The sequence below is a fragment of the Xiphophorus hellerii genome, chromosome 17, assembly GCF_003331165.1.
Source record: "Xiphophorus hellerii strain 12219 chromosome 17, Xiphophorus_hellerii-4.1, whole genome shotgun sequence".
Lineage (NCBI taxonomy): Eukaryota > Metazoa > Chordata > Actinopteri > Cyprinodontiformes > Poeciliidae > Xiphophorus > Xiphophorus hellerii.
In genome coordinates this window covers 12,561,118-12,574,302 of record NC_045688.1, presented here as the reverse complement: position 1 = coordinate 12,574,302, position 13,185 = coordinate 12,561,118, and positions in this window count along the sequence as shown.

Below are 13,185 nucleotides of genomic sequence, written 5' to 3'. Positions count from 1 at the left end.
GCACACCAAGTAGTAAATCTTACTGGTTTTCCGATGGTTCAGTCGGGTGAGATCCCATTCCAAGATCCAAGTTTCCACTCTTCAGTTAAGCGGGATTCACCAAGATCATCTTTTCTGCACTTCCACTTTCAAAATGATTCAATTTTGGAATCACTTTTCCAAAACTTTGGAATAAAACAACCTTTTAAAGAAGGTTGTTAAAATTAGATATTACAGCACTCTAAAGGCCCAACCCAATGCCCCGCCCTTATTAATTAAGGTTTTGTATTTTCTTAAAACTAAAAAAACAAGCAAACAAAATTTAATTTCTCACAGTTTCATTAATTGTTACGATTGAGCTTCAGCAATACATTAGCAGGTGCGTAGCAATGAGGATGAAAGAAAATGAAGAACTTATAGAAGAGGAATAAAAGGAACAGAACATGGCACTGGGGTGGACACAGCAGAACAAACAGGCAGTGAACAATGAAAACCATGAAGATTGAATGCAAAGGTGTGATTACCGTAGTGACATGGAAACCAGATGAGCACAATCAGGTTAACGCAGAGCAGCTGATGGAGAGAGATTGCAGAAGAAACAGGGAAGGTGCTAAAACACAAGAAAAATGTAGCATTAAAAACCCCCCAAGGAACCCAACACAATGGAATAAACTGGTATGGGAAGACATTGTAGCAACAATAATAAATCATACCTGATCAAAATATTAACAAGTGAAAAACCAAAAAAACCCATCTCTGGATCACAGCAAGAGGTTTCTCACCAAACCTGTTAAAATAAAATGTTGAGTATAAAAGTTATAGTAGTTTTTGTTTACTTTTCTGCTCTCCTGCTGAATTAAATTTAGCTTTTTTTAATCCTGATTAATTGCATCTCATTAAATCATTGATGCACAAAATACCATTTAATCTACTTTATAATTGTTCATACTAAGCTCTAGAAGATGAAGAAACAATATTTTGCTGTTGCATGCCTTTACAGTGCTAGGTTTCAGAATAAGGACTAAAGAATTGTTAAAACAAGCAATGCATTTAGTCTTTTTGTGTTGTCTTGTGGGGTTTCTATACAGACAATGAACCAAATCACAGACAAATGGCTAAAACTGAGCTTTTCAGTTTGAGCTGTATTTTTAGTCTAAAAAAAAAACCACAGCTCAGTTTAACAATCTTTCACAAAAGTAATAAGAGAGTTAAAATCAAAAATAAACCCAATAAAACTGAGTTTTATAAAGGTTCTGGGAGAACTTGGAAGTGAAGGTGAGTTTGCTTGGAATGACCCAAAAATAACTCAGAAGGCTAACAATTGACAGATGAAGTAACAACTGCTGGATAGAAGGGGGGAAAAAAACAGGGTGAGAGATCAAAGGTGGCATATCTGCTCACTGAACAGACCATCAGAGGATTACTGTGTCAGATTTAGGGCACATCAAGCATCCAGCAGTGTTTTCAGGTGCTATTTTTTCATCCTTCCTGTCATCTCTTCTTCGTCCCTGTCATCTCATCTTTGCCCTCTCGCTCTGTCCCTACTCAACATCCCTCCATCTCTCCGGAACGTTATATCCGGAGCTTCGTCAGATGAACGTGGAACAAGCGTGGAACAGATGAACAAGCTCCGGATGAACGTGGAGTCGGATGTTTGTCTGCGGCGTCATTGGCCGATGAAGATAGCTCGTCTTTTCCGCTGCTTGACCACCATCCTCTTTTCATCGCTGGCCACGCAACATCTGTGGCACATAAATCAAACCGGTTGGGGTGGAATGGCAAAAGGGAGAGGCATTTCTGTTGCTCTCGCATCGAATGAGATGGACGTACTAGTTTTTGAAGCACAAACAAGTTAAAGTAAACAAAGGTGGCCGAAGCGCTCCAGTTTCATTTTGGTGCAGTTCTGGCTTCTTTTTTTTTGTGTGTGTGTCCTCTCATTTTATGGGCTTCAAACCACCACAAGCTACTGGTTTAGAATGCCATAAAGTGGGAGCGCACACAGCGGGCCCGACTCTAACCCCGGCGGACGAATCAGAAGCGACACTGGCTTCTCTCGAGAGACCATTCCATATCATAGCTTCTTAGCACTTTTCAGCTCTGATTTAATTCACACCAGGAAACGTGGGTCAGATGGGGGGGAAAAAAAAAGAAAAAAGAAAAAAAACATATGCCTCCCTCACCTCACACACAGCAGGCGATATCCTCACCTCCAGCAGAAGCAGGCCTCTAAATATAGCCATGAAAATAGGCTGTGCCTTGGTAGGGAAAAGAAAAAAAATACTCTTCCGTGCACATTGTGCTGTTTAAAGACAGGAGGAATCTTGAAGAGGAATCAGAGTTATTTACTTTGCTTTTTGCAGGATTAGTCCTGCTTATTGCATTTTAGTCAAAGTCTAAGTTTAGTCAGTCCATGGATCACAAAAACACGTGAATCATGTACTCATGTCATACTAAAGGCTGTGGTTCAGTATGAAGATATTTTGCAGACAATATTACTTACTGTAAAAAAAAAAAAAAAGACGAATCAAAAAAAGAATCTTGATTAGATATTACCTCAAGTTAACAACAATTTATGGATTTGTCATAACTTAAGATCATAACACCATACCAAAATATAAGTGCCCCTAAGCGCTCTCAATTTCTACTCCTGTAGCAATTTATGCAACATAGGAGTCACAATATTAGTTAAACCAAGCCCGAGTTTACTAAAAATCAATTCAACAATCTCTCCATTCATATATTCAGGCACTCCAAGGTTTTTTGCCACCTTTTAACGTCTTTGAACCAACAGCTTGGAGCAACAAAATTTCTATAATTCTTCTCTTTCTTCCAAATAAGTTTATCTCGACCAACCTGCTAGCAGTTGCTATAAATTAATCAGCCATTATTAAGTTGTACGTGGTTACTTATTTCACACTGATCTTCACGGGTTGGAAGAAAACAACAAAAATGATGAAGCACATTCTATATATTCTCTCAAAAAGACTGTAGTATCACAGTTTTTCTCCCCTCTGAAGGATTTTCACTTTGCTCTCCAAGCTCGGTGTAAAAATAGTCTCTCATTCTCCCTCCGTGTAGTGGCGGTGAAAAGCAGCACCGTAAATGATTTCTCAGAGTTTTGAGGCTCCAGATCGCACTCGGTCGCAGGTGAGGATTCGCAGCTCGCACACGACGGGATTGTGTTATTTGCAAGTGTTCCCTGTGATCAAATGTCGGGGAAACGCTGCCGTACCTTTCATCTCGTCTCTCTTCTCAAGTTTAAGTGCTTCTCTGATACGCCGAGCTTTACCACCAAAAACCTCACGGAGCGCAAGTGAGATCTGACATCAAGATGTTCTTCTTCTTTGCCACTGAAAACAAGTCGCTGCGACTGTGCGGTGTCTTGAAGATGAGGCAGCATTTTATCATTTACCGGCGGCCATTTCTAATTGGACATCTCCAGCCTGGTGCTTGGACTAGGTCAATGTTTGAACCTACCAATAATACTTTTACATGCACGAGCAAGGGCTTCCATTTTAGAAACTTAAACTGCTAGAATGTACCATTTTAACCATTTTTTCCCCCAACTTAACTGTTTTAGGCAAGATAGATTGATGTTGAGTTTTTCAAATTAAAAGCTTCTAACCAGTTTAATAGCCATAGCCAAAATAAAGGGGCAAATCCTTACCGTGCTAGTAATAACAGCAGTGTCTACCTTTGTGTATGCCACTGACAGTTCTTACTGTTTTTACACATGTTGATGTGTGAAATATTCAGTGCCCTATGCATTTGTATGACTATATTTGTTGTTTGGGTTTCTGGTATGAGTCTATCCCAGAGGTCCTCAAGTTATTATGTGCTTTTACCATAGTTACCTTTTTGTGTTCGGCATTATAAATACCCTATTGCCTATTTGCAGCATGTAAAACTAATAGCTGTCCCTTCAATAGATTTTCCCCCATCTGAAGGTAACTTTTACCATAGTTACCTTTTTGTGTTCGGCATTATAAATACCCTATTGCCTATTTGCAGCATGTAAAACTAATAGCTGTCCCTTCAACAGATTTTCCCCATCTGAGCTGGGAGCTGTGTTCCCCATTGCCAGGCCTCTTAGGTGGGATTACAATTTTGCCATTTTCCTTTCCCTAAAAACTTAATGTGTCATAAGATCCAAACAACAGTCAAATTTGGGTTTTAAGGTGACAAAATACAGAAAAGTTCAAGATTACTGCCTTTGGAGGGCACTTTATGTACTTGCCCCTATAAGAGTTCACAGATCTCAAGACTGTACAAACAATAAAACCCATAACCCTAAAAACCCAGAGCACAACTTCTACTCGGGTTTCAGTTTTCGGGGTTGCGGTAACAGCAGGCCGCCAACGGCTGTGATTTTATGACTAACAAGCTCTGCTGGGCTCCCACATCTCCCGTGTTGTTGCTCACTGAGGGTGCAATATTACAGTAAGCAGCCACCGGGAGCCCAGCACCCGTCAGTGAAAACACGACCGTGTCTGTGGAGCACATACATGCGTCCACGCACACACACATACACACTCATCCTAGGCAGATGGCTGTCATAAACTGAGCTATCTGTCGCAGGTTGAAAGCCCTCTTTGGCAATGCGTCCCGTTCACACAACCACCGACCAACAAGCACTACAGATTACATGTCACGTCAGATGACACCCCCGCCCCCTTCTTTTGTCCAGATTACAATTTTTTTTCTCCCTAATTACAAATGTCATTGATCTATGATTGTTGGGTAGGAGTTGTGGAACAGCAAGAAAGGAAATGTTTCATAGGTGTAGGAACAAGGAGCATATGGGGGGGAAAATGACTGCATGTGTGTTTAATTTATGCAAGCATTAATATTTGTTATTTCAGCAAAAAAGGGGACATTTCCATTCTAAAATGGGAAACAATGGATCACAAAAAGCTAAATATAGTGCACTCTTAGCAACTGTTCATTACAAACAAAACAATTGTGCCAAACATTAGGAATGTATATCAGGTTGTGGTGAGTTTGCATCTCATTGGACTAATCATGTCCATGACCCTAGACACCTAATCCTAATCCCCAATTGAGGGTTAGGATTAGAAGCTAAGTCCATTCTCTTTCAATTATTGATTTTTACACATCTAAACAAAAAATAAATAAATAAATAAATAAATGTGTTTGTATTTTAAGTGTTTGTGGATTTTTCTGTGGAATGCAACCTCTAATTATTCAAAGAAAACTCACTCATCGATTAATTTATGTTTTTTTGTAGTCCATATCTAAAATATTGGAAAGAAGAGCAAGCTTGAAAAGATTAAATACATACATGCAATGCTACTTGACATGGTGGCTTTTTCCAAGCAGCCAATCAAGGAACGCCATTTACAGCCCTTGCCGATAATTGGCTGAACCCCAAAGAGTGGAAATAACAAAAATTGTGGATATTAACGTTTGCAGTAATGCTAGAATGTTTTCCACTGTGCATATTAACGTATATAAGGTATATTTGGTGTTTGAACTGTTAAATTATGCAGCTATAATCACTTTTAGAAAGGGTTTTAATTATTTGCAGATTTCAAGCTTTTATGGGCAACTGTGGTCCCAACTGCCCCAAAAACTGGGGTCCACCATACACAAAAATGAAAACAAACTAAAAGTGACGATCTTTATCCTCCCACAGAATTTGAGAAGGAAATCCTGCATGATCCATACATTCGGATGGTGCATTCATGGTGAAGTGGTAGTTTCCCTCCAAACCCAGCATTTTCGATGTCCGCCAAAACGTTCAACTGTGATCTCTGCCGAGCAAAAGGAGTTCCCTTCATGGTTTTTGAAAAACTCCTCATGAAATCCTTTCAACAATGACATTGTTCTTGAGGTTTGTGGGTTTTAACATTCCAAATGTCCAAAGGTGGATTTCAACACTTTTACCATCTAAAAACCGCACGCCGATAGAGGCTCGAGAAGCTCCCGTCTAAGAGCCGTTTGCTCTTTTTCTGGCTCAAGTTAAGCTGCTGGAACAGTCGCTCGGCCTGTGGGAGTCGGAGCGAGGAGCAGTCTGTGCTGTACTGAGCGTAACTGCAACACCTACGTCTGCTTTAATCCTTCTAAAGAGGTGGTGCATATGAGGTGAGCTGATAATTTCTGCTTTTCTGATTCACCTGATCCGCAGAGCATGAAAAATGCCACGAGAGGTACGATTAACCCGGCAGCCTTGTTTACATGGTCCAAAAAAAGCACGCCGACTTGTTTTCAACTGGAGCCTCTGGTAAACGCAGCGACATTCAGCACTTGTGGCATGAGAAAACGCAGCAACAGAATCAACATCAGGGGGGAGAAAAAAATGTAAGAAAATTCAAAAGTAATTTTCATAATTACTCTGCTTAAATAAAGAATATATTCACATAATCCCTGCCAGTAAAGCAACTGCCTTATAGTAAAGGTTGAAAAATGAATTAAAAACTACCAACATAGGAGAGTGGAATAAGTAATTTATTGGACTACCTTGAAATTCTTAATCACATCGAATTAGCAGCAAGTCAGTTCAAACGTGGACACAGCTGGACTTTCGTCCCAATCTCACCATCAAAGGTGTTTTTTGAAGCTTTTGGAAAACCCCGACCTCCACTTGATTTAAAATGGATGCCCCCTGCATTACATATGGCAACAACAACAACAACAATAAAGAAAAGCTGGGTAAATGCTGGAGACGAACCAGTTTAAATAAATCCAACAATTCGGCAGCGAAAAGCGATCAACTTCTAAATGGGTTTTTTCACAAATTACCGTTGGGGAAGTTTGTTTGCAATCTTTTTCAAAATATAATCGCTCAATTCATGCTTTAAAAAAAAAAAAAAAAAATCATTCAAATTAGGTGTTTGATGATCAGTACTCCTTAAAAAAAAAAAAAAAAAAGGTCAACATAAGACTGTGTTTGCGTGTCTTTGACTTTAAAGAGCGATTTCAATCAGACAGGTCTCTGTTGTCTTGTTAGATTGTCTTTTACATTTTCGTTAACATAATAAACGTTGCAGTCTTACACTGATGATCTTTGATTTTATTAATCTGACATTTAGTGGAAAAGTAAGCTGAGGTCAATGGAGCGGCTAATTGCATTCATGTGGCAATTAAGTTCTTTCATTTCCGTCATTATCTTAATATCATTATTATGGGGAGCTCGTACGCCAGTGGGGACTGACTGCTTGATGGATCAAGAGAAAAGGAAACATTAGAAACCAGATATGAAAAAGTCTGACAATATAGACTGAAAGCTGACACAGCGAGGTGCAACTATTATTATAACTATTACATGACCTCTATAAGAGAGCAAAGCAATAACATTTTTTTAAATAACATCTTAAGAATATTCTGACAGATGTTATCGTGGGTTTGAGTGTACGGCTCTGCCTTGTCAAGCAAACCAGAGGCAGGAAGGCTGATGTGGAAAGATAAGGCAACAGGATTACACATCGCAGCAGGATATAAAACAGCAGAGATTTACTGCACTGCAAAGCACAGTCAGGAACATTATCTCACCAGCTCCTGTGCATATATCATGAGCAACTGCTGGGTCGTCAGAAACAACAGATTTTCACAAATGGAAATGATCCACTTATTTAGAAAAAAACCAAAAACAACAACAACAAAACGATTTGCTCTTTTGTTCAGTGGGAAATAAAATGTTTCCTTTCCGTCAGACGAATGAGATCAAATCCTACCTACAACATCTCTGGGCATAGCAAGAGGAGTTAATTAAAGAGCAACGACTGTACGGTAGTCTATGGTGAATCTCCACGGTACTCCCATCACTATTTCAGGTTTTGAGTCGTCGGATGATCGGCACAGAACTGATATTCCGCAGGATTCCCAAGCTGCACTTTCTTTCTGTCTGAAAGACAACCAATAACTTGGAGTTACTTTAGAATCCATAGGAACAAAAAGTTGAATTCAAATAGCCAAAACTGGAAAGGTACGAGATAAAACGACTGGCATCTTTGCAGGATTTAGACAAGTTCCAATCGAACAGTCAAAAACAAAATCACAGCAGTCTCTTACATGCCAATAGAATACGTACAGCAGTAAATAACCAAACCTGTTGTCGGGTCTCGGTCAGGTAGCCCAGCCAGGCAAATTGCATCATTCATACGTGACCAAAGTCCCTTTTGAAAGCTAATGCACAAAAAAGAGAAAGTTTTTCCCCAGGAGAAAGAGAATGCAAGCAGCCATTTTCAGACACATTATACCTCCTTTATTCTCCATTTAACACTAATATTTAACAACTGTAAGATCTTAAGCTACAAACATTTCAACCAGGATGACTGGTTACCATAATCCTATAATTGTAAAGATTAATCATTTCAAAAACTGCTCCTCTTTTTCTGTGCAGCAGTGTGTAATTTCTATGCTACCCCAAAACAGGGTTTAGTACAGAGAACACAGATGAAAACCTTAATAATAGGGCTTTGTGTGCGTGTTTGAGTCGAGTTGCATTCAGGCACAGATGAAAGGCGCTGGAGGGCAGGTCCGTGCCTCCTGCCTCAGTGGGAGATGCAGCGGGCTTTACTCTGATAACGGTCTGATGGGGAGGCTGAGGAGGCTCTGAACTGCTGCTCCACTCACAGCGGAGGCCGGGCGGTTCAGAGACGCCGACGCAAATGCAACTGGAACTCACACGGCGACAGAGTTTCATGCAGCATAATGCAGCGAGTAGTGTCTTGCAGATTTTGGACCGACTCCATTTGAAGGGTACGGTGCATGTTAGGGAATGGACAATACTGACGTAAATACAATGGCTTGAACAAGATGCTACTTTCCATTCGTAGCATAAATAATTTGTGAATCTTTTTACTTTTTGACATAATTTAGCCATCGACCTCAAACTACTTTGAGATTTTGTGGGTGACCAACCAACGCAATACGGTTCATAATTGTACAAGCATAAGGAAAATAACTGAAGATTAATAATTTTAAATCAAATCTGAAAAGTGTGGAGTAAAAGTGTTTACTCCCCTCTACTCTGATTCATATAAAGAAAATCCAGTGCAACCAGTTGCCTTCATAAGTTGCCTATTTATGCAACACTGCAATTGAAACATTGCCCTCCAATTGGCAGGTTGCCTGTGTAGAAACAAAAAGCATTCCCATAGCATGATGCTTCCACCATCACGTTTAGAACACAGGTCTATTTCGCAAACTTATAAGTTTTCCATTTATGTAAAAAAAAAAAAAAAAGTTCAACTTTTCCTTTAATTTTAAATTATGTGCCACTTTGCATTGGCCTGTCAAATCCTAATAAAGTGGATTAACGTCTTTATTGGTTGCAGCATAACTAAGTGTGGAACAACTCGAGGGTTTGCACGACAAAAGCAAAGATCTTAGCCTGATCTGCGCACGTCTGATCTGTATGGACGTCCTTCCAGCGTAACTCTCAGGGGTCTTTGGCGACCATGGCACAGTCGGGTTGCGTTTTCAAGCCGGCTGCAGCAGCTCGGCAGTGACACATCAGCAAAGCTCGTTGGGAACGACTGAACAATCGAGAAGAGGGGGAAGGACCGAGAAGCAAAATAGTCGGAGCAGCAGCTGCGCGCCCATGATTTATCACATCCCGTAATTTATGTTGAATCAAAACAAACCAATCAGGCACCACCCCACTCCTCCACACATCCCGTGGCAAAAGAAATAAAGAGTGTTTCTAAATAAGTAGAGCATTAATTAACTCTGCACTAGGAAGCAGTTTTTCAACGAGAGGCCTTGAATGCTTTATCGTCTATTACTAACCTTTACAGCGTTTGTTGGACTCTCTTTTTATCACACAGACCTCATTCTCTGTCTCCCTCCTTCATATTGAGCCTGACAGACATGCTGGAGTCCCGGTGGATTTTCCTTTTTGTTCAAACTGTCACAAACGACGCAGTAACCTTTAAAAGCCCTTTGGCTTGGTTTCTCACATAGATGTAACAGTCCAACTTCCTGATTTGCAGTCTGAGAGCCAACATGAAATGTAGCATTTAAAAATGCATTTTACTCGAAAATGTAAAAAAAAAAAGTCTAACGCAGCTTAGTGTTATATATTTGATTTGCGATTTGGTTGCACAAAAATCCACTTTTGAGAAAAAGTCACTAGACAGACGTGACCTTGTTTACCATTAAAGAAAGCCACTTAAGTCGCCACTGCTCTACAGTACCTGTTATTGCTTCATTAATTTTTAAATCTACATTTATGTCTGAGGACTGGCTGCAGACTGCCGTCTTAAATGCACCGACGACGCTTTGAGGCATCCCAGCATGTGGTTCACCTTCATGGTGAGCAGATGAAGGCAGCTCATTCCGTAGACGTTTCTGACATCCAGACCCGGATTTCGCACCCTTTACCCCCAAGGCGTCTTCACGGTGCTTTTGGATCTGCTCGGTTGTTGGCAGCTCCCGTACAAGTGCAAATGCAAACACCGAAATACGATCTATGAATCTTTGATCTCTGTGGCGGGCGCATGCATCACTGCGGTGGAATCGTGGTAAAAGAAGCACCTTGGAGGTGGAGAAAGCTGGGGGGAAGGGGTGGAACAAAAAAATAAATACATTTTTTTGGAATTCTCCAGAGAAAGTGGAAAACCTTATTCATATACATGAGGCAGAAGGGGGGTGGGCTAGATTTCTGGTTTTCATTTTTCTGCCCCCCAAAAAAAATATTTTGAAACCAAAAATAAAATAATTACAGAAACATAAATCCACTGAAATCGTGCTATATTTTTCACTGAATGTCCACAAGTGTCAGAATACATAGATTTGACAGTTGATGTTTTAATCTGAAATGTTCCAGCGTTATGCGGAGGCATCTCTCGTCTCTTTCTGTTGACTAGCAGAAACAGGTGGGGGTGGGGATTCACACACTGACAAACGCAAATGGGGTAAACCACATGCAAGGGAAAACAGACGCCCAGCTGCCCCAGCTTGCAGTAACACTCAATTCCACACTTGCCGTTGAAAGCAGAATCAATACAGTCCGTGGAGGAAAAAGAAACTCACCGAGGAGACACGGATACAAGGATAGCAAGGCAGAGAGGCAACATTTACAGATTTAGGCCTGCAGATAAAATGAGAAATAGATTGCACATGCCAGCACAGATGCAGACAAGGAGAGAGGGAAAAAAAAGATAACACATAATTAAGCTTTTTTAATAATACGAGTCGGTGCCAGGACTGTTTAATGGAGTTTATTTTGCTGATAGCAGTGAGGCAGCCAAGAATGTGTCCAGGTGGGAATGAGCACAGCTTCCGCATCCAGCTGTTTGCACCCCATTAAAATCAAAGGCTTCCATTATGTTTTCTGAGCACACCGTGATTAAAATCCTTTGCAACATGCAAAACAATAATATGGGATGTTGGCTCAGCTTATGGCGCAGTTTTCAGTTTGTTTTTGATCATCAAGCCACAGTTGATTTCTGTAGGGGAATCTAACGAAGGATGATGATGTATAACAGGGAACTGCAACCTTTAGAATCCAAATACTGTAGGTATTTCTGCCCTTAGTTGAGATTAATAAAACAGATTTAGACCTGCAAATATTACATGTGCTTTTGGAAAAAAAAAATCTTTTAATTTTTGGTAAAAACTATTACAGAAATTTTTTTGTAATTTTTTAATAGAACAACCATTATCCTTTTTTTAAAAAAAAATGATGGCTAAATTTTCTGATGTGGAATGCTGATATTTGCACAATGTTTTCAGCCTAACAGTAAGGAAAATAGAGATAAATAAAAATTACTGGTGTTTTTAGTGTCATTCTGTTGTGAAAATTAAATGTAATCATTTCATGACCCCCAGCCCCCTGAAAAATAGCTCAAATCTGCCATTGTTTTCATCTATTTCTAAAACTGCAGTTGTTTCTGTATAGTTTTTAGTCAAGGTATTAAGAGCCGTGTGGAAGCTCAAGAGAACTACTCCAGAGCCACAGGTTGCAGACCCCTGATACAGAAGCTTTTGGGGCCGGGAAACCCACAAAGGAGATCAGTCGGTGAGACTGCAAGGACCCAGCAAGAAACTCTGAATGACAGCTGAAGATTACAGAGTCCCACATAGGATCTTTGAGTCCAAGAGAGGTCACAATGCCAACCCTCAAGAGAGTTCTGGAACTTTAGACCCAAGCAGACTCACCTAGGCCCCCCGTCAGAGAACTTGGGAGCAGGAAATTCAGACAGTGGCAAGACTTTAGAAACTCCTTGAGGTTTCAGTACTTGCCACAGTAGCTTCTGGGGAAGCAAGTCAAAAGCATTCTAGGTACACAAAGGCAGTTTGGGTTGTTTTTACAACGTCTCAACCTAGCTTTTTTTTTTATTATAAAGTCCCATTGGCTGGGGGTAACATGGATAATTAGTTAACAACTCCCTTGCATTTTAAGAGAGGCATTATTCTGCTGCTGGGCTTGTATTTTGGCTGCTCTTCTTTTGTTAGAACACCCTACAAACATCCTCAGACGGTGAATGCCCAGTCAGTGCTCGTGCTCGTCCCTGTGTGTTTAGTTTTAATGCTTTGTGCATTGGTTGGATGATTTGGGGACTCTGGGACATGTCAGGTTTCTGCTAAGGGCTTTAAAGATTTGCTCTGCAAGAGGAAACCCAGTCCCAACTACACATTCGAATCAATAAGAGGGAAGCCCGTATTTTGGGGGTTAGAAAACCTCAATGGAATAGACAGGGGAATAAAAATATGGAAGTAGAGAGGAGTCAGGGAAGATTTTATAGTTCCCCCCCCCAAACACCTGCTTGTTAAAATGGTTGATTTGTAGCTAATTTCACATTTCTATGTTACGCCGCTTTCCAGGCCGCTCAAGTTATAATTCCTTGAAACTAATCATGACTAGAAGTGACAGGAGACCATTGACCAAGTGCCAAGTACAAATTGAAAAATAATACATTTTCGTTAAAAAAAAAAAAAAGTGGTGTAAATTTAATAGTACGTGTTCTCAGCGTTTTCTAATACTCCACCGTCTTCCCTTTGTTTCTGTCTCTATGAATTACGGAGAAAGTCATGGGCCTAGCAGCTCCAGCAAGCACACTTTGGTAATAAATTACAGCCAGTCTGTGCACCGGACCGCTAAGCACATCTGAATACTGCCCGAAGCCATTAACTGTATTTCTCCGTCTCTATCATTATACGTATCTCTCCCGTGTTCGACTCATTTGACCTCCAAATGTATTCCCACCATGACCGTTTCTACTTTTTTTTTAATCCTCT